General features: G+C 43.8%; 1 long non-coding RNA gene across 1 annotated transcript; it reads right to left on the bottom strand.

The window, feature by feature from the left end:
* Nucleotides 1–549: 549 nt before the first annotated feature.
* LOC132385982 (uncharacterized) lies at nt 550–9,670 on the bottom strand. Its single transcript, XR_009509372.1, has 2 exons — nt 9,375–9,670; nt 550–1,012 (listed from the first exon to the last, which is right to left on the bottom strand). It is a non-coding gene; the product is annotated as an uncharacterized LOC132385982 (long non-coding RNA).
* Between the last annotated feature and the right edge of the window lie 11,236 nt (nt 9,671–20,906).

The following is a 20,906-nucleotide window of genomic DNA, read 5'->3' as shown; positions in this document are numbered from 1 at the left end:
GGTAACGAGTTTCCAGGCCGGTGCTTTGCCCCGTCCCCCACGCACACTCTGGTAACTGCCCGGAGCTGCCGATCGATGGGACAATCCGCCCGGGAATAAACATCGAAACCTCTGGCACAAAACAGGAGGTGCTGTGCCGAACATGGCCTCACCTTAGAAATACCTGGGAGATGAGGCGGTGAATGTGAGGATCTGGAGCCCTGACCGGAGACACTGCGGCCGCCTCTGCCGTGTGCTCAGGACGCGGCTTTATTAATGAACTGAAGCCCCAAGGTGACCGGATATTTCAACGGCTCATCACCTGATAACGTCTGACCGGCGCAATGCCCACGGTGAGAGATTGTGATTACATTATTGAATTCATATTTAGACCATATGTGGGAGTCAACTGTCTCAACAAAGGTTGGGATCAATTGAATATGCTGCCAGTGTAAATTTGCCTTGAGTCTCGTCACAGCCCCAAATCTACACACAGCCCCACATACACATTAAGTGCAAGAATCATTTCACGGAATGGCTGTCTCCATTAAAAAAAATCAAAAACAGAGGTCAAATTTCATATTGCATTTATTATTGAAGTCCGTATAAAGGGAAAAACCATGAGATTTGTAACACCTCGAAATCCACCGGTTCCCCCAAGTCAGTGTTCACCCCCGAATCCGCCAACACACCCACTCTTCACATATCTGCAAATCGGTGTGCACCCACAAATCTGTGCTCACCGAAAAAAACCACATTCAACCCTCCAGTCAGAGTGCACCCCCGAATCCGCAAACACACCCACTCTTCACATATCTGCAAATCGGTGTGCACCCACAAATCTGTGCTCACCGAAAAACCCACCTTCTACCCTCCAGTCAGTGTGCACCCCAAAGCAACCGACACACCTGTTACCAGCTCCTGTTTCCTTAACTCCGAGTGTCACTTTAAGAGGCTGGAGCTGGATTCTGAGTGACAGCCGAAGAGAGAGAGAATATTTAAGAACTGTGTTCACAAAAAAAGCTGCCTCCTCCTGAAAAGAAGCAAGAACAAAGTTTAAATTTCAAACACACGTCCACATGCATAGTCCCCATATTCTAGTTGACATCCCCTTAAATCTACGCTCCTCCCCAAACCCATCCTCACCCCGTAGTCAGTGGGTGCCCACAAATCCACCAACAACCCCATATTCACTGACAAACCCCTATGCCTGCGCAAATCCCTGTGCACCCAATATTCGCCAAAACTTTTCTAAGTCAGCACAATCCTCAAATCCGTGTGCAACCCCAAATCCGCTGAGACACTCAAATCTGTGCGCAGTCCTAAATACTCCCAAATCCCTGTGCACCCTGAAATGCCCAAAGCAGTGTGCACCCCCAAATTCACCGACACTCCAAAATCCATATTCACCAACATACCCTGAAACCTCCGCACATCCGCAAATCAATGTGCAGACCCATTTCCATGTGAACCCCCAACCTGCTGACATCCCCACAAGCACACTAGATTATCCCAGAGCAAGAATCATTTCAAACAGTTCACAAAATAGCTGCCTCCATCTTAAAACGACAAAAATGCAAACTGCATTCATTTTAAAGTATTTTTGTATGTCTGAATCTCTGTGTGTTTATATGCAAAATCGTATGTGTCTGTCCGTCTCTTTGTGTGTCTGTGTTGTTCTGTGTCAGAGACCAGCTCGCAGACGGCGATTGGTCTTTGTCGTGACCGTGCAGCTACTGAGAACACATGGCTCTCCCGTCCACTCCACATCCCCTCCACCGCCTATTCTGCAGCGCACGGAAAGGGAACAAACTGGCCTCTCCCGGAAACCACAAGCCTTTAGCTCTGAGAGAACATTGGTGCTTTCCAAACTATGAAGAATTGCAGAACATCTATAATTCACTGTGTGAGTCAACCGTTATCACAGTGCGGGGTGGGGGATGTGGGGACGGGAGGGTGGCCGGGAAACAAGCGACAGAAAAGGGGGAAGATTAGGGTGGAATGTGTGGAGGAAAGAGTGGGGTGGTGTGGCTGAGAACAGATGAAGGGAGGAGGACAGTGAGAAAGAGATTGAGGCTTATACATATTTAGTCTCTCCCTCTCTCTCTCTCTCTCTCTCTCTCTCCTCCACACTCCCTTCCCCCACCTATTCTGTAGCACATAAAAAGGGAACAAACTGGCCTCTCCCGGAAACCACAAGCCTTCATATTCCGAGAAAACATTGTCACTGTCCTTAAAACGAAGAATTGCGCAACATCAGACAATTCACTGTGCGAGTCAACCGTTATCACAGTGCGGGGTGGGGGATGTGGGGACGGGAGATGGCCCGGAAAACGAGCTGCAGTAAAGGAGGAATTGGGGTGAGGGTGAGAGGCAGGGGAAGCATTGTGTAGAAAGGGAGAAAGAGACAATAAGGGACAGAAGAAGGGGAGTGAGTGAGTGAGTGGGTAGGGTAGGGAGGACAAGAGTGTGTCAGTGGGAAGGTAACGGATGAAGAGAGGAGAGAGAGATAGTGTGTGGAAGAGAGGGAAATTGGTGAGGTGAGAGCAGGAAGGGAAAGTATGAGGGAGTGGGAGACAAGAGATGGAGAGAAAGATACAGTGAGAGAACGGGGAAGCAGAGGTGGCAAAAGTGGGAAGGGGTGAAGATGGGGGCAGGAGAGTGGGGAGAGTTTGAGCCAAAGAGGAGGAATGAGATATTTTTGGGAAGTGGTGTGAACGCCAATGTGAAGTTGAAGGGAGTGTGTGTGTGTGTGTGTGTGTGTGTGTGTGTGTGTGTGTGTGTGTGTGTGTGTGTGTGTGAGAGAGAGAGAGTGTGTGTGTGTGAGAGTTTGTGTGTGGGGGGTGTCTGTGTTTGTTTTCAACAACTTTACAATCCTTGGCTCTGATCGCCACACTTTGACCATGGATGTCCTGTATCAATTCACTTCTTTCCCCAGCAGGAAATCCTGAAAGCACATCGTTTGCTTCCCGACAACAGCCGCAACCAATTCCCCTTCAGCGACACTTTATTCGGAGTCAGAGAGCACTATGACAAACAAACTGTGGTGAACTACGTGTGCCTGTCTGGACACGCCCCCTGCTGACTGCTCCTGTGGCTCCTCCCACAGACCCCTGTATAAAGGCGATCAGAGCCTGGGCCCGGCCTCTCAGTCACCAGGATGTAGTATGGTGGTCACTCACTGCTTGTTCCTTCTTCCAGTCAATAAAAGCTGATATCGCGCCTTTACGTCTTAGAATGAGTTATTGATGGTGCATCACAAACAAACCCTTTTTCCCATTTAGTCCGTACCGAATTGTTATTCTGCCGAGTCCAATAACCGCAGCTGCACCATGGCCCTCAATACCCCTCCCGTCCATGTACTGATCCAAACTTTTCTGCAATGAAATCCATAACTTCCACTGACAGCTCTTCCCACACCCTCAACACCCTCAGAGTGAAGGAATTCCCACTCAGGTTCCTCATAAATATTTCACCTTTCACCCTTAAACTGCGATCTCCAGTTCCCATCTCACCCAAACTCAGAGGAAAAATCCTGTCTGCATTTACCCTGTCAACAACACTGAAAATTTTGTATAAATCTGCAAAATCCCCCTTCATTTTCCAACACTAAAGACAATAAAGTCCTCAACTTTTCCTAAAGCTCGAGTCCTCAAGTCCCAGCAAACGTACTGTAATTTTTCTCTGCACTCTTTCAATGTTGTTGATAACTTTCCTTCAGGCCAGTAACAAAAACTACACACAATACTCCAGATTAGGCCTGACCAATGCAGTAAAGCTAAAACAGGGGGTAAATTTACTGCACCACAACACAATCTCAAAGCCTGTGCTTGCATCACACCCAAACATAATAAAGTTGAAGATGAAGCTGATCTATAAACCACAACTATAATCAAGAACAGATCCAATTAAACAAACGAGATTGGTCAACAAATACTTTCATGTAACACCCTAGAATACACGCAGGGATAACTGAGAATATTTAATGTTTCTTTACATTTATCAATTATTTTCTGATCCGGTACTTCCATGTCAGCTTATTATCCGTCCACATGCCTGGAAATCTCACCACTGACACCTTTTAAGGAGTTTGACCATATCAGTTCCAATCATTTCCAATCAAGTGCAGGTTCATTAATCCTGTCTGTAAAACACATAACTTGTCCCATCTATTTGCCGACTGTTCGACCTTACTAATTGCTAAAGCATCCTATATACAGTAAAATTGAAATTTCTACCTCTAATCCATAAACCTCCATCATCTGCATATAGGGATTTACACAATGAAAAACCTATCTCAGAAAAAAAATATTAATTATCATATAAAATAATAAATACTGCCTGTGGGATCACAGTCTTTATCTCATAACAACCTGAATATAACTTTCCCACCCATACCTGACACAAAACATTCAATTAAAACAATTCAAAGTTAGATAATCGCCCCTCCATCCACATTTCCACAATTTCATAAAATTTCTTTCCTTCCATAAATACCATCTGCCTTTTGAATAGTAAAAATACTGCTGTTACAACATCTATATTTAACTGACTTTACTAATACCATCTTCCAAACATAAAAATGAATTCAATGTCATACTTGCCCACCCATACCTTTACAAGACGTACAAATAGAAACAATCAGAAAAAAATTTTACAATAGCCCTCTCAATTGCATTTCCAAAAATTAATCAAGTCCATCCTTCAATAAATATTATTTGCCTTTTCAATATCAAAAATATTGCTATTACAACATCTTTATTTAACTTTACTTTCCTAATATGATCTTCCAAACCCAAACTGATTCCAATGTTATTTAAGGCAGAGATTGCTAGGTTTCTGAGTAGCCAGGGTATCAACGGTTATGGTGAGAAGGTGGGGGAGTGGGACTAAATGGGAGAATGGATCAGCTCATGATAAAATGGCAGAGCTGACTCGATGGGCCGAATGACCGACTTCTGCTCCTTTATCTTATGGCCTTATTCTACCGTTCCAAATTGCCTCTGATAAAACGTGAAATTACCTCTTTTATCGAAAATATAATTCAAACACTCGATTACCATACATTCCACAAGTTTACATAAATGAGACTTTAATGATATTGGCCTACAAGGTGGATCAGACGGGGAGATCCAGGTTTTTGAATGGAAACTACTACAACCATTTTCCATGAGAAAAGTAGATGGCCAAACCTCCAAATACAATTTATAAAGTTAATATTTTCACAAAAGAAAATTACATATATCTGTTGAATCAAGATTTTCTACAAGTTCATGATACATTTGATTCCCATTCACAACTCTATACTCTGCCCCTTTCCTTATAAAACTGACAACATCACCCCTCTACCAACTAACCTGTCAAGCCAAATGACAATATAATCCTGCACAGGAATAAAAATTAAAATGTTTAGGTTTCCTGAACAGATATAACATCGGAAGAATCTGACCAATCAGAAATAAACTGCTGAAAGTGTTGGCCATGTAAAATCAGGCTTCTTGCATTTCGCTTCAATATTTCAATCCCATTACATATCTTCACAAGTAGACTGGGATGCAGAAACCCCCACAACTCAGAGCTTCATTTACAGCTTCCCACATAACACCAGTTACACCGAGATACCTTTCTGCAGCTTTCACAATAATCTTAATTTCTCCAGCAGGATGAGATGTCTGAGCAGGACAATTCATCTCATCGGTTATAAACATCACAAACTTCATTTTATCCAGCAGTGAAGTGCCTTTGTTGAGAGAACTGTGATGCTGGCATATATCCTTGACAGACAGACCTCAGTATGTGCGGTTGGGAGACTGTAGGTCTGACACGGTGGTCAGCAGCACAGGAACGCCGCAGGGGACCGTGCTCTCTCCGGTCCTGTTCACCCTGGACACATCAGACTTCCAATATAACTCGGAGTCCTGCCATGTGCAGATGTTCGCTGATGATACGGCCATAGTGGGGTGTGTCAGGAATGGTCAGGAGGAAGAGTATAGGAAACTGATACAGGACTTTGTGATATGGTGCAGCTCAAACTACCTGTGTCTCAATATCACCAAGACCAAGGAGATGGTGGTGGACTTTAGGAGACCTAGGCCTCATATGGAGCCAGTGATTATTAATGGAGAATGTGTGGAGCAGGTTAAGACCTACAAATATCTGGGAGTGCAGTTAAACGATAAGCTAGACTGGACTGCCAACACAGATGCCCTGTGCAGGAAAGCGCAGAGTCGACTGTACTTCCTCAGAAGGCTGGCGTCATTCAATGTTTGTAGTAAGATGCTGAAGATGTTCTATCGGTCAGTTGTGGAGAGCGTCCTCTTCTTTGTGGTGGCGTGCTGGGGAGGCAGCATTAAGAAGAGGGACGCCTCACGTCTTAATAAGCTGGTAAGGAAGGCGGGCTCTGTCATGGGCACAGAACTGGAGAGTATGACATCGGTGGCAGAGCGGAGGACGCTGAGTAGGCTACGGTCAATCATGGAAAACCTTGAACATCCTCTGCACAGCACCATCCAGAGATGGAGAAGCAGCTTCAGCGGCAGGTTGCTGTGAATGCAATGCTCCTCAGACAGGATGAAGGGATCATTACTCCCCAACGCCTTTCCGCTCTACAATTCAACTACCAGGGGCAAGACATGTTAAAGTGCCGCGGTTAGGACTGAGCTTAAGTTACCACTCAATGCACTTTAGTAAACTATCTAAGAACTTTTTAAAAGCTATTTATTAATGCTTTTTGGGAGGGTGATTTTAGATGCATATCATATTTGGACTGAGTTAAATACTGTATGTAATTAGTTTTGCTACAATAAGTGTATGGGACACTGGAAAAATGTTGAATTTCCCCTTGGGGATGAATAAAGTATCTATCTGTCTATCTATCTATCTATCTATCTATCTATCTATCTATCTATCTATCTATCTATCTATCTATCTATCTATCTATCTATCTATCTATCTATCTATCTATCCACTGACGTCACAGTCTGTTCTCTGAATGGGATCACTTTATCCAGTTTACCTGCTCTGCTTGCTGTACTTGTCCTTGAACAGGCCCTTCTGCTCACTGTGTTGTTCTGAACCAATTGTCACTTCATGCCTTACTAAACCAATCCCTTCTGACTACACAAGGAACACATCCCTCCATTCTCCTCACATCCAGGTGGTATCTAATAGCCTCTTTTGCACCTGCCTCCACCAGCACCCGATATTCACTCCAGACACCCACCACTAAAGGGAATGAAAAACCAAACTTGAAACGCAAATCTCCTTTAAACATTCTGAGTCAGGTTTCTAACATCATTGCCTTTTCAATTCTTTTTTTCAACAGCAGCTATGCATAGAAGAGATACAAAATGCACTAAATTACAAAATACTTCAATAGTGCAAAAAGCTCCAATGAGGATGTGTTCCCCCTTTCTCTTGAAGTGCATGCCCACTGGCATTGGACATTTGCTCCTTAGAGAAAAAATCCCGGCTCTCCACTCTGTCTGTGTCTCTCACATTCCTGTAAACGTCTGTCAGATCTCCCTCAGACTCTGCCACTCCGGAGAAAATTCCCCGAGATTATCCGGTCTCACTTTATCCAGGCAGCATCCTGTTAAGCTTGTTCCACTCTCCATCTAAAACCTCCTCATTATTCCTGTCTTCCAATGCAATTCTCCAGATGTGGTTAAACTAGAGATTTATACAACTGCAACATTACTGCCTGACAATGGAACCACTATCTGGGAGTTATGAACTCGGATTCCAAGATCCCCCTGCAGATCAACACAGTCCAATCTCACCCCATGAATATAACAGCAAAGAGATAATGCTGAGGCTTTAAAAGACACTAGTCAGGCCACACTTGGAGTATTGTTGACACTGTTGGGCCCCAAATCTCAGACAGGTTGTGTTGTCATTGGAAAGAGTCCAGAGGAGTTTCAGAAAGAAGATTTTGGGAATGAAGGGGTTAAAATATGAGGAGCACTTGGCAGCTTTGAAAAATGCGGGGGCATCTCATTGAAACCTACCGAATGTAGAAAGGCCTGGATAAGGTGGATGTGGAGAAGGTATTTCCTGTGGTGGGGCACAGCCACAAAGCAGAGGGGCCACCTTTTCAAACAGAGGTAGCAGGTTATTTTTTTATTAGCCAAGGTGTATTGGATCTGTGGAATGCTCTGCCACAGACTGCGGTGGAGGCCGAGTGTGTGGGTATATTCAAGGCGGAAGATGATCGTTTCCTGATCGGTCAGGGCATCAATGGATATGGGGGGAGGTCAGATATCTGGAATTGAGTGCGATCTGGGATCAGCCATGAAGGAAAGGTGGCTGACTCAATGGGCTGAATGGCCTAATTCTGTTCCTATGCCTTATGGCTTATGAACACAAGCCCCCTCAATCAGGATGAATCTCCTCTGCACTCTTCCAGCACTAAACATCCTCTGTACAGAATGCTAAGTGGAACTGAATGCAACTTTTCAAGAACGTTGTCAAGTCAGGCAGCATCTGTTGAGGGGAATAGCATCTGATGGTTGGGACAGAACCCGTCACTTACGGCACTAACACAGGCCTTTCGGCCCAACCTTTTCATGCTGTCCTCCTGTCCATTTAAACTAATCCCTCTGCCTGACTTTGACACAGAACACAGAAATCTACAGCACATTACAGGCTCTTCAGCCCACAATGTTGTACCGACCATGTAACCCACTCTACAGACAGCCTAGGATTTCCTGATCGTATAGCCCTCTGTGTTTCTAACCTCCATGACGCTATCTAACAGTCTATTAAAATATCCTGTTGTATCCACCTCCACCATCGCTGCCGGCAGTGCATTCCATGCCCCCACCACTCTGTGTGTGAGAAACCTACCCCTGACATTCCCTCAGTACCGACTTCTAAGCAGCTAAAACTACGTCCCCACGTGTTAGTCACTTCAAGCTTTGGAAAATGACTCTGGCTATCCACATGGTCAAAGCCTCTCACCATCTTATACACCTCTATCAGGTAAACTCTCATCCTCCGTCGCTCCAAGAAGGGAAGGCTAAGTTCACTCAATCTATTCTCATAACGCTGCTCTCCAATCCAAGAGCAACATCCTTGTAAATCTACTCTACACTCTCTATAGTATCCACATCCTTCCTTTAGTGAGGCCACCAGAACTGAACACAGGACTCCCAAGGTGGGGTCCAACTAAGCGCACAGCCCTGCTGTGTTGGGGTACAATTACTTATGTACAGGTTAGGAGAAATATAGCTTCAACATTACCTCACAGCTCTTGAACTCAATCCCACGGTTGATGAAGGCCATCACACCAGACGCCTTCCTAACAACACTGCCAACCTCCACAGCAGCTTTGAGTGTCATATGGACATGGACCCCAAGATCCCTCTGACCCTCCACACTGCCAAGAGACTTACCATTAATATTATATTCTGTGTTCAAATTTGACCTGCAGAAATGAACCTCTTCATCTGTGTTGAACTCCATCTGCGCTTCCCAGTTCTGCATCCGAGGCAAGGAAATAGATTGCTGAGCCTCTGGCGAAGATCATTATGTCCTCATTGTCCACGGGAATTGTACCGGAGTATTGGAGGGAGGCGAATGTTGTCCCCTTGTTCAAAAAGGGTAGTAGGGATAGTCCCGATAATTATAGACCATTGAGCCTTACATCTGTGGTGGGAAAGATGTTGGAAAAGATTCAGAAAGATAGGATTTATTGGCATTTAAAGAATCATGGTCTGATCAGTGACAGTCAGCATGGCTTTCTGAAGGACAGATCATGTCTAAAAAGCCTGATGGAGTTCTTTTAAGAGGTGACCAGGCATATAGATGAGGGTAGTGCAGTGGATGTAATCTACATGGATTTTAGTAATGCATTTGATAAAGTTCCACATGGCAGGCTTATTCATAAAGTCAGAAGGCATGGGAACCAGGGATGTTTGACCAGGTGGATTCAGAATTGGCTTGCCTGCAGAAAGCAGAGAGTTGTGGTGGAGGGAGTACATTTGGATTGGAGGGTTGTGACTAGTGGTATCCCACAAGGGTCAGTTCTGGGACCCCTACTTTTTGTGATTTTTATTAACGACCTGGATGTGGGGGTAGAAGAATGGATTGGCAAGTTTGCAGAAGACACAAAGATTGGTGGTGTTGTGGATAATGAAGAGGATTGTCAAAGATTGCAGAGAGACATTGATAGGATGCAGGAGTGGGCTGAGAATTGGCAGATGAAGTTCAACCCAGAGAAGTGTGAGGTGGTACACTTTGGAAGGACAAACTCCAAGGCAGAGTACAAAGTAAATGGCAGGATACTTCGTAGTGCAGCGGAGCAGAGGGATCTGGGGCTACATGTACGCAGATCCCTGAAAGTTGCCTCACAGGTAGACAAAGTAGTTATGAAAGCTTATGCGGTGTTAGCTTTCATAACTCGAGGGATAGAGTTTAAGAGTCGCGATGTAATGATGCAACTCTATAAAACTCTGGTTGGGCCACAGGGAGTACTCTGTCCAGTTCTGGTCATCTCACTATAAGAAGAATGTGGAAGCACTGGAAAGGGTACAGAGGAGACTTACCAGAATGCTGCTTGGTTTAGAGAGTGCGGATTATGATCAGAGATTAAGGGAGCTAGGGCTTTACTCTCTGTAGAGGAGGATGAGAGGAGAAATGATAGAGGTATAGTTGATATTAAGGGGAATAGATAGAGTGTATAGCCAGCGCCCCTTCCCCAGGGCACCACTGCTCAATACAAGAGGACATGGCTTTAAGGTAAGGGGAGGGAAGTTCAAGGGGGATATTAGAGGAAGGTTTTTCACTCAGAGAGTGGTTGGTGCGTGGAATGCACTGCCCGAGTCAGTGGTGGAGGCAGATACACCGGTGAAGTTTAAGAGACTACTAGACAGATATATGGAGGAATTTAAGCTTAGGGAGGCAGAGTTTAAGGGTCGGCACAACATTGTGGGCCGAAGGGCCTGTGCTGTGCTGTATTGTTCTGTTTTCTCTCTATTTCTCGCTGGAATCTCTCTTTTAGTTTAATTGTTTATAGAAGGCACGACACAGTACAGAAAACGTAATGCATTACATTTTCCTCCATTTTGCTTTGATACCTTACACCGAAACAACACCACAACGTCATCAGTGGGGCCTTCTGGGAGTTGTAGTCATTGTTCCTCGCTCGCTCCCTGTCAAAGCATGTTACGTCAGCCACCACCGACGGCACCAAAACAGACCCACCGAGGCGCGAAGGGGAATCACACCCATCCTTGTGGGCGCCGAGGCCGGCGACACTGACAGAAGCGGCTCGCTGATCTCCGCCATGGCGACGGAGCGGAAGAGGAGGGGCTGTCCATGGGCCGATTTCCTTCAGCCTATCGCAGCTCAAACTTAATACTAACCCCTGCTGTCATTGGCTATACTGCCCGTCGCTCAAGTGGGAACTCGGAGGGTGATTAGTTGATGTGAACGTCAGTCAGCCTTCCTGTCTATGAGTTTGGATTTGGATTTATAACGGGACAGGAAGCAAACTGGGAGAAATGTGAGTTTTTATGTGATGGTGCATCAGTATCCGAGCGACATTATCAACAATAAAAGGGCAAAGGCCGTGGTGAGGAAGTAGGTGATTTACTGGAGGTTATATGGAGATAATATTGGAAGGGATATCAAACTTGGAATTGTTTGGGATATGATTTAGAAAATGGGGGGATTTGTGGGGATCATAATATTCCAATGTTGATTATTGAGGGCAAAATGATTGTTACTGAAACAGGGAAGGTTGTGTTACTGGCTGGGTCATTTGCAGAGATTCATAATCAGGATAATTTAAGTGAAGAAATTAAACAATGTAGGGATCTGTTTTTCAGTGAATACTCTGATGTGCTGGAAGTCAGCTGCAGCAATGATAGTATCACGAATGGACAGATTTCTTTGTATGAATTTAAGAAGTCTAATAAAAATGCAGGTCAGCTGTCTCCAGGAAAGAGTGATATTTGAAATTGTAATTGTATATAATTCGCATTTGTAAAATATTAAATATTTGAATTGTGCATCTACTTTCCTCATGGAAAATGGAAATAGTAGTGCCTGAAAACCTGGCAGATCCCCATTTGATCCTTCTAGTTAAGGGCCTATATCGTGAAAGTCTCATTTATGTAAACTTATGGAATGTATAGTAATCAAGCGCTTGAGTTATAGTTTGGAAAGAGTGGTGATAAAGTGTTCTATTAGAGTGCATGTTGGAAGTGTGAAATGACATTAGATTCAGTTTTAGGTTTGGAAGATGATATTCGGAAAGCACAATTAAATAAAGATGTTGTAATAGCAGTATTTCTTGAGACTGAAAAGGGAAATGATATGGAAGAAAGGACTTTTGATTAAATTAGGAGTAAGGGGGACATTGTATAATTTTTCTGAGTTTTTTTTTGTATGGACTGTCCAAGTAACGGTCGGCATGTTTGTGTCTATGAGATAGAGAATGGAATCCCACAAGGCAGTATTTGTAGCCCTTCATTATTTAATATTATGATTAATGATATTTTCTCTATGCGAAAATGGGATTCCCTGGGTAAATCACAAGATACAGATGACTTAGCTTTATGGATTTGAGGTATTAACTGCAATTTACAATTAATGGATCAAACAGTGGGCAGATTGATGAGGATTGTAAGCTTTCAGTCGTTAAAACACATTACGTGGTTTACAAACAACATTAATAGACTTGCCCTTGATTTTAACTTACAGGATTAATGTCTCGAGGAAGTGTCAGTGGTAAGATTTCTCAGTATGTGAATGGATAATAGGCTGACGTGGAAGCACCCATCAGTAAAATAATTGATAAATGTAAAGGAGCTTTAAATCTCCTCAGACATCTATGTGGGTATTCTTGGGTGCAACATGAAAATCTTTGTTGACCAATTATATTTGTTTAATTTGATCTGTTCTTGATTATGTATGTGTGGCTTGTGGATCACCTTCATCTTCAAATTAAAAGTGTTTGTATGTGATACAATTACCGACTTTTAGTTTGTGTTCTGGTGCGGTAATGTTGTCTCCTGTTTTGGCTTTACTGATTGCAGTGGGACAATTGCCCTCAAAGTAACAGAGGTTCAAGTTGATGTCAACATACTGGATTAATTTGCAGGGGCAAGTAAATGATCATCCTGTTAAAGGTGCGCTAGAGGACAGTTAGGGACATCACAAGAAGAGTGTTTTTTTGCTTTGGGTGGCTGGGTTCTTACCACGCTGCGAATATGGGTGTATCTGATGATACAGTATGTCCCACTGTAGCTTTCTCTGTAACCCTACCTTGTTTTTTCCAATGACTTCAGTTGATTTTAGTTTACACGATCGGATTCGGTTCTGCCTGAGAGTCTGTTGGTCATCAGTATATTAATGAAAGTTATTATCATACAGTAACCATTTTTACAGATGAATCAAAAGATAATTTAACTGGCGATGTTGGTGTGGCTGTTTTTGTGTGCCTGAATTGAGATAATGATAAAGAAATGACTTTTAGTCATTTATCAGCATAGAAGGCAGAATTCTTTGCCAACAGTTTAGGCTTACAGTGGGTGGAAGAAATTGGTCCTTATAATTTGCTCAGAATACATTTCGGTTTTGATGAGTCTTAAACAGGTCATTTTGGCAGTAGGTCAGATTGACTGTTGGAAACTTGTCAAACGGTATTTCGTATATAAAGTTTGATTTATATGTCTGCACATTATGGGGCCTGCATATCACACTGTTGAGGGAAATGATGATGTTGACTGTTTAGCACCAAAAGCTGTTAAATGTTAAGCTGTGGATATAGACCTTCCACTTAGCAAATTAGAAGCTAAAAGGTTGGTAGTGTTAAGAATTAGGGGCTTATGGCAAGACGTAGTATAATGGACGTAAAGACAGACACCTTTCCAGAATACATAAACCTGTTGGGTTTATAGAAGAAGGGCTTAAAACAAGTGAAGGAATGATATTCACATGACAGAAATATCCACACTATGCTTAATTATGCCTTGTAACTAATTGGAAAACTTCATTCTGTGTCGTGTACATTTTGTCATTATGAAACCGTCGAAACACATACTACTTCAATGTGAAGCGTACAAGGCTGAAGAAAAATCAAATGCAGTCTTCAGTACAATCTTTGCGAGGGTAGATAGTTTTCAAATAAAAGCTATTAAATTATGGGACAGACTTTAAATCAATTCACAGTTTGAGCTGGAAAAGGCACGTAATAATTGTGTTAAACGTAAGGAAATGACATAAAGGGTAGCAAAGGTGAGTGGGCTGTTGGATTACTGAGATGCTCTTTTTATTTATTTATTATTTTTTTAGAAAATTACAAAGAATAAATGTAATGAAAAATTAGTAAGAAAACGAAAAATAATATTAATCCTCCCCCTCCCCACCTTAACCCTTATCTAAAGAAAGAAATAAAGAAGAAAAAGATTGCCTCGATATTGGAGGATACCCACATGCTCCATGGAGTTCAAAATAATTTTAATATTTATTCTTACTTTCCCCAATTACATTATAATTTTATCTTCAAAGGACCTATATATTTAATCTCTTTTGTAGGTATGGGAGCCAAATTTTGAAAAATATATCATATTCATTTCTTAGATTATATGTAATTTTTTCAAGTGGAATACAACTATATATTTCATTATTCCATTGATCCATAGTTAAATATAACTTAGAATTCCAAGTAATTGCGATAACTTTTTTAGCTACTGCCAATACAATACTTATAATTTTTTTCTGATACTTATTCAATTTAATTTTCGGTATTGTCCCTTCAATATCTCCTAATAAAAATAATATTGGACTATTTGGGAGTTGAGCTCCAGTACTTTGTTCCAATGAAAGTCAGATATATCGAAAATGGTTGAATTTTAAAACAAGACCAAGTAGAATGTAAAAAAAAGTACCAATTTCTTGATTACATCGAAAGCATTGGTCAGACATATTTGAATTTAATCTATTTATTTTCTGTGGTGTTATATATAATTGATGTGAAAATTATATTGTATTAATCTAATTTGAACATTTATTGTATTTAACATAATCTTGACCAACTTTTTCCAACAATTTTAACATTCAAATCAGTTTCCCATTTTTGTCTTGATTTATGAATTCCAGATTCAGTCTGGTTTTGAATCAAATTGTACATACAAGATGTAATTTTTTAAATTTTTCCTTTTTGAATTAATATTTCCATTTCACAAAGTTTTGGAATCAACATTGTTTGACCCAGCTTTTCTCGTAAATTGACCTTTAATTGAAAATAAGAGAAAAGAGTGTTTTTTGATATTTTATATTTATTTTTTCATTCATCAAACGACATCAAAATACCTCCTTCAAAACAATTACGTATATATTTAATCCCCTTTTGGAACAAATTATGTAAAAGTTTATTATCCATTGTAAAAAGAATAAGCCTATTTTGAATTAAAGTTTGTTTTTGCTAATAAAGATTTCTTTATCTTATCGTCCATATTTACCTTATTCCATAAATCAATCAAGTGTCTTAATATAGGAGATTCTTTTTTTTCCCCGTATCAATTTGGATTCCCATTTATATGTAAAATCTTCTGGTCTGTTTTTTCCTATCTTATCTAATTTTATTCTAATCCATGCCGGTTTTTTTTTCATCAAAAATGATGCAATAAATCTAAGTTGATTTCCTTTATCATAATTCTTAAAATTTGGAAGTTGTAACCCTCCTAAATCAAATTTACATCTCAATTTTCCTAATGATATTCTTGACATCTTTCCTTTCCAAAGAAATTTCCTTACACATTTATTTAGTTCTTGAAAAAACTTCTGCGGTAATTGTATTGGTATAGTTTGGAATAAATATTGCAATCTATGGAATATATTCATTTTTACAGCATTAACTCTACCTATTAATGTTATTGGTAACATCATCCATTTATCAAGATCCTCTTTTATTTTTTTTAATAATGGAAAATAATTTTGTTTATATAATTTTTTGACATCATTGTCAAATCTGATACCTAAATATTTTATCCCATTTATTGACCATCGAAATTGAGTTACTAATCGACATTGATTATAATTTCCTTTGGTAAGGGGTAAAATTTCACTTTTATCCCAATTTAATTTATACCCTGATACTTTCCCGTATTCTTCTAATTTAAAAGATAATCTTTGCAAAGATTGTAATGGGTTTGTGAAATAAATCAAAACATCATCAGCAAATAAATTAATCTTATATTCTTCTTGATTAAATCTAAAACCGCCAATATCTGCATCTGTTCTAATTAATTCAGCTAATGGTTCTTTTGCCAATACAAATAAAGCAGGTGATAACGGGCAGCCTTGTCCAGTTGACCTCGTTAAGCAAAATGGTGTTGAAATCTGGGCATTTGTAACTACTTTAGCTTGAGGATTAGTATTTAAGGTTTTAATCCATGTATAAAAGATTTTCCTACCTCATATTTTTCCAATACCTTAAACAAAAAATCCCATTCCAATCTATCAAATGCTTTTTCTGCATCCAAAGCAAATGCCACACTCATTTCCTCTCTTTTTTGTGCCAGCTGAATTATACTAAGTAACCAGGTTAGATTATCCATTGATTGTCTGTTTTCAATAAAATCTGTTTGATCCATATGTATTAATTTTGGTAAATATTTAGATATTCTATTGGATAAAATTTTTACTATTATCTTATAATCTGTATTCAACAAAGAAATAGGCCTATATGATGTTGGTTTTAGAGGATCTCTTTTTTTGGCAATACAGTTATGATCGCTGTTAAAAAAGATTGTGAAAGTTTATGCATTCTTTCCACTTGGTATATTAATTCCATAAAGGGAGGAATTAATATATCTTTAAATTTTTTTATAAAATTCAGGAGGAAAACCATCTTCTTCTGGGGATTTGTTACTCTGAAGTGATCCTAAAGCTTCTTCAACCTCTTTTAATGTAAAGGGCATATCTAATCCTTTCTGTTCTTCCAAATTAAATTTTGGAAGGGTTATTTGTGATAAAAATTTATCTATCTCAGTAATCTTATTTTGTGATTCTGATTGATATAGTTCAGTATATTAAAAGAAAATTAAAGTTTCATTAATTTCTAAAGGTTTATCAGCAACCTTATTTACACTTGTTCTAATTGCATTTATTATTTTAACAGCCTGTTCTGTTTTCAACTGCCAAGCAAGAATTTTATGTGATCTTTCACCTAATTCGTAATATGTCTGTTTAGTTCTCATAATTACTTTTTCTGTATGATATGTCTGGAGTGTATTATATTGTAGTTTTTTATTAACAAGTTGTCTTTGTTTTTCTTCTGTCATATATCTTTGAGATTCTTTTTCTAACTTTATGATATCTTTTCCCAATTTTCCTTCTTAATTTTAGATGTATAACTTATAATCTGACCCCTTAAATATGCTTTCATCGCTTCCTATAATACAATTTTATCCTCAACTGAATGTAAATTTGTATCAAAAAAAAATTGAATCTGTTTTTTCATAAAATCACAAAAATCTTGACGTTTTAATAAAATTGTATTAAATCTCCATCTAAGTTTATTGTCTATTTGAATAAAATGAATAATCTCTTTCTCTTGGATTAATTTTTCTCCATATATCAATCAGGTTTAAATCTTTCATTAATGATAAAGTTAGTTTTATTACTTTTAATTTTGTAACAACTTTAGTTGACCTAACCAAAACTGGATCTAAACAAAAATTAAAATCTCCGCCTATTAATATTTTATCATTTGCGTCAGCCAAGTTCAAAAAAATCTTGTATGAATTTTGCATCATTTTCATTTGGTGCATAAATGTTCATAAAATTCCATAATTCTGAAAAAAATTGACAATGTATAATCACATATCTCCCCACAGAATCAATTATTACATTTTGTATTTTAATTGGTAAAGATTTATTAACCGAAATTGCAACTCCTCTCGATTTTGAATTAAATGAAGTTGCTACAACATTTCCAACGCAATCTCTATTTAATTTCTTATGCCTGTGAACTTACTGAACACATCCTTGCCAGAAAAAAACAACTTATCCCAATCCACTCTTCCTAGATCCTTTTTCATTTCCACAAAATTGGCCGTTCTCCAATTTTACCAGAACATTAAGCTGCCAGTTCTGCCCCTCACTAATAGCAGTAATGACGTTATCCCACGTGTCAACCCAAGCCCAAAACTCATCTGTTTTACCGACAATACTCCGTGCATTGAAATAGATGTACCTGAGAATATGTATATCATCTGCTTTTTTTTTTTCATTTCCGTTTATACATGCAGTCCTCTCATGTTCCTTATCCTCCTGCACCTCACTATCTGCTCTAACACTCTGGTTCCCCTCCCTCTGCAAATCTAGATTAAATTCCCCGGAGCAGCACTGGCAAATCTACCCGCAATAATGTTCTTCCTCCCCCCCCGCCCAGTTTAGGGGCAAACCGTCCTGTCGGAACAGGCCCCACCTTCCCGGGAACAAAGCCCAAATGTCCAGAAGCATGAAGCCCTCCCTCCTGCACCATCCCCTGAGCCACGTATTTAGCTGCACTCTCCGCACATTTATATTTACAGGGACTTTACTCCTGACGCCGGTCCCGGGACCCGACCCGTTTACAGACCTGGAGCGGAACCGGAGCAGATTCTCAGCCACTGGTTTACACCCCAGGTGCGGAAGAAAGGATAAAGTTTCCCCGTGAATTTATTCCCAGTGAAGGTGTGGAGATGGGATTTGGTCTCCGCGTTGTAAAATGAAACTGTCCCGGACTCGTAACTGAGATAAACTCCCACCCTCCCGGGGATGGGACCGGCAGCGAGACGGGTCTCGGGGGAGATGAGACCGGACACGTCATAATCCCGATGTAACACGTCACGATCCCGCCTGATGATCCAGAATCCGGTCTCCGGACTCAGACTGACCGGTCTCTTCCTCTCCACAGACTCTGCGGCGACTCCCAGACCCCAGTCCCGAATCCCCGTCACCTCCACCTCCCAGTAATGTCTCCCCGATGTGAATCCCTCCGATCCCAGCACACATTCCCAGTCTATGAATCTCTTCCCGGTGTCAGGGAGATTCCTCCAGGTCCGGGTCCGTCTCACACTCTTCCGATCCTCAGACACCTCGAGACACGGATGCGCCGTGTCCACATCCAGGGTGACAGAGACTGGGGGGAGAAGCAGAGAATTAGAGAGTCCCCGGGGATCGGGGGGCAGACTCGGACAGCGGGGCCCCGGGGATCGGGGGGAGACTCGGACAGCGGGGCCCCGGGGATCGAGGGGGAGACTCGGACAGCGCGACCCCGGGGATCGAGGGGGAGACTCGGACAGCGGGACCCCGGGGATCGGGGGGAGACTCGGACAGCGGGACCCCGGGGATCGGGGGGAGACTCGGACAGCGCGGCCCCGGGGATCGGGGGGAGACTCGGACAGCGGGGCCCCGGGGATCGAGGGGGAGACTCGGACAGCGCGACCCCGGGGATCGAGGGGGAGACTCGGACAGCGGGACCCCGGGGATCGGGGGGAGACTCGGACAGCGGGACCCCGGGGATCGGGGGGAGACTCGGACAGCGCGGCCCCGGGGATCGGGGGGAGACTCGGACAGCGCGGCCCCGGGGATCGGGGGGGGGGACTCGGACAGCGCGGCCCCGGGGATCGGGGGGAGATTCGGGCAACGGGACCCCGGGGATCGGGGGAGACTCGGACAGCGCGGCCCCGGGGATCGGGGGGAGACTCGGACAGCGCGGCCCCGGGGATCGGGGGGAGACTCGGTCAGCGCGGACCCGGGGATCGGGGGGAGACTCGGTCAGCGCGGCCCCGGGGATCGGAGGGGAGACTCGGACAGCGCGGCCCCGAGGATCGGGGGGAGACTCGGACAGCGCGGCCCCGGGGATCGGGGGGAGAATCGGACAGCGCGGCCCCGGGAATCGGGGGAGACTCGGACAGCGCGGCCCCGGGGATCGGGGGGAGACTCGGACAGCGCGGCCCCGGGGATCGGGGGGAGACTCGGATAGCGCGGCCCCGGGGATCGGGGGGAGACTCGGACAGCGCGGCCCCGGGGATCGGGGGGAGACTCGGATAGCGCGGCCCCGGGGATCGGGGGGAGACTCGGACAGCGGGGTCCCGGGGATCGGGGGGAGACTCGGACAGCGCGGCCCCGGGGATCCGGGGAAACTCGGACGGAGAGGACCCAGGGATCGGGGGAGACTCGGACAGCGCGACCCCGGGGATCGGGGGGAGGCTCGGACAGCGCGGCCCCGGGGATCGGGGGGAGACTCGGGCATCGGGGCCCCGGGGATCGGGGGGAGACTCGGACAGCGCGGCCCCGAGGATCGGGGGGAGACTCGGACAGCGCGGCCCCGGTGATCGGGGGAGACTCGGACAGCGCGGCGCCGGGGATCGGGGGGAGACTCGGACAGCGTGACCCCAGGGATCGGGGGAGACTCGGACAGCGCGGCCCCGGGGATCGATGGGAGACTCGGACAGCGCGGCCCCGGGGATCGGGGGGAGACTCGGACAGCGCGGCCCCGGGGATCGGGGGGAGTCTCCGGCAGCGCGTCCCCGGGGATCGGGGGGAGACTCGGACAGCGCGACCCCGGATATCGGGGGGAGACTCGGACAGCGCGGCCCCGGGGATCAGGGGGAGACGGACAGCGCGACCCCGGGGATCGGGGGGATACTCGGACAGCGCGGCCCCGGGGATCGGGGGGAGACTCGGACAGCGCGGCCCCGGGGATCGTGGGGGGGAGACTCGGACAGCGGGGCCCCGGGGATCGGGGGAGACTCGGACAGCGCGACCCCGGGGATCGGGGGGAGGCTCGGACAGCGCGGCCCCGGGGATCGGGGGGAGACTCGGGCATCGGGGCCCCGGGGATCGGGGGGGAGACTCGGACAGCGCGGCCCCGGGTATCGGGGGGAGACTCGGGCAGCGCGGCCCCGGGGATCGGGGGGAGACTC

This window comes from Hypanus sabinus (assembly GCF_030144855.1).
Source record: "Hypanus sabinus isolate sHypSab1 chromosome X2 unlocalized genomic scaffold, sHypSab1.hap1 SUPER_X2_unloc_8, whole genome shotgun sequence".
Taxonomy (NCBI): Eukaryota; Metazoa; Chordata; class Chondrichthyes; order Myliobatiformes; family Dasyatidae; genus Hypanus; species Hypanus sabinus.
Note: the sequence above shows the minus strand (reverse complement) of the source record. Positions and strands in the feature narration are given on the sequence as shown.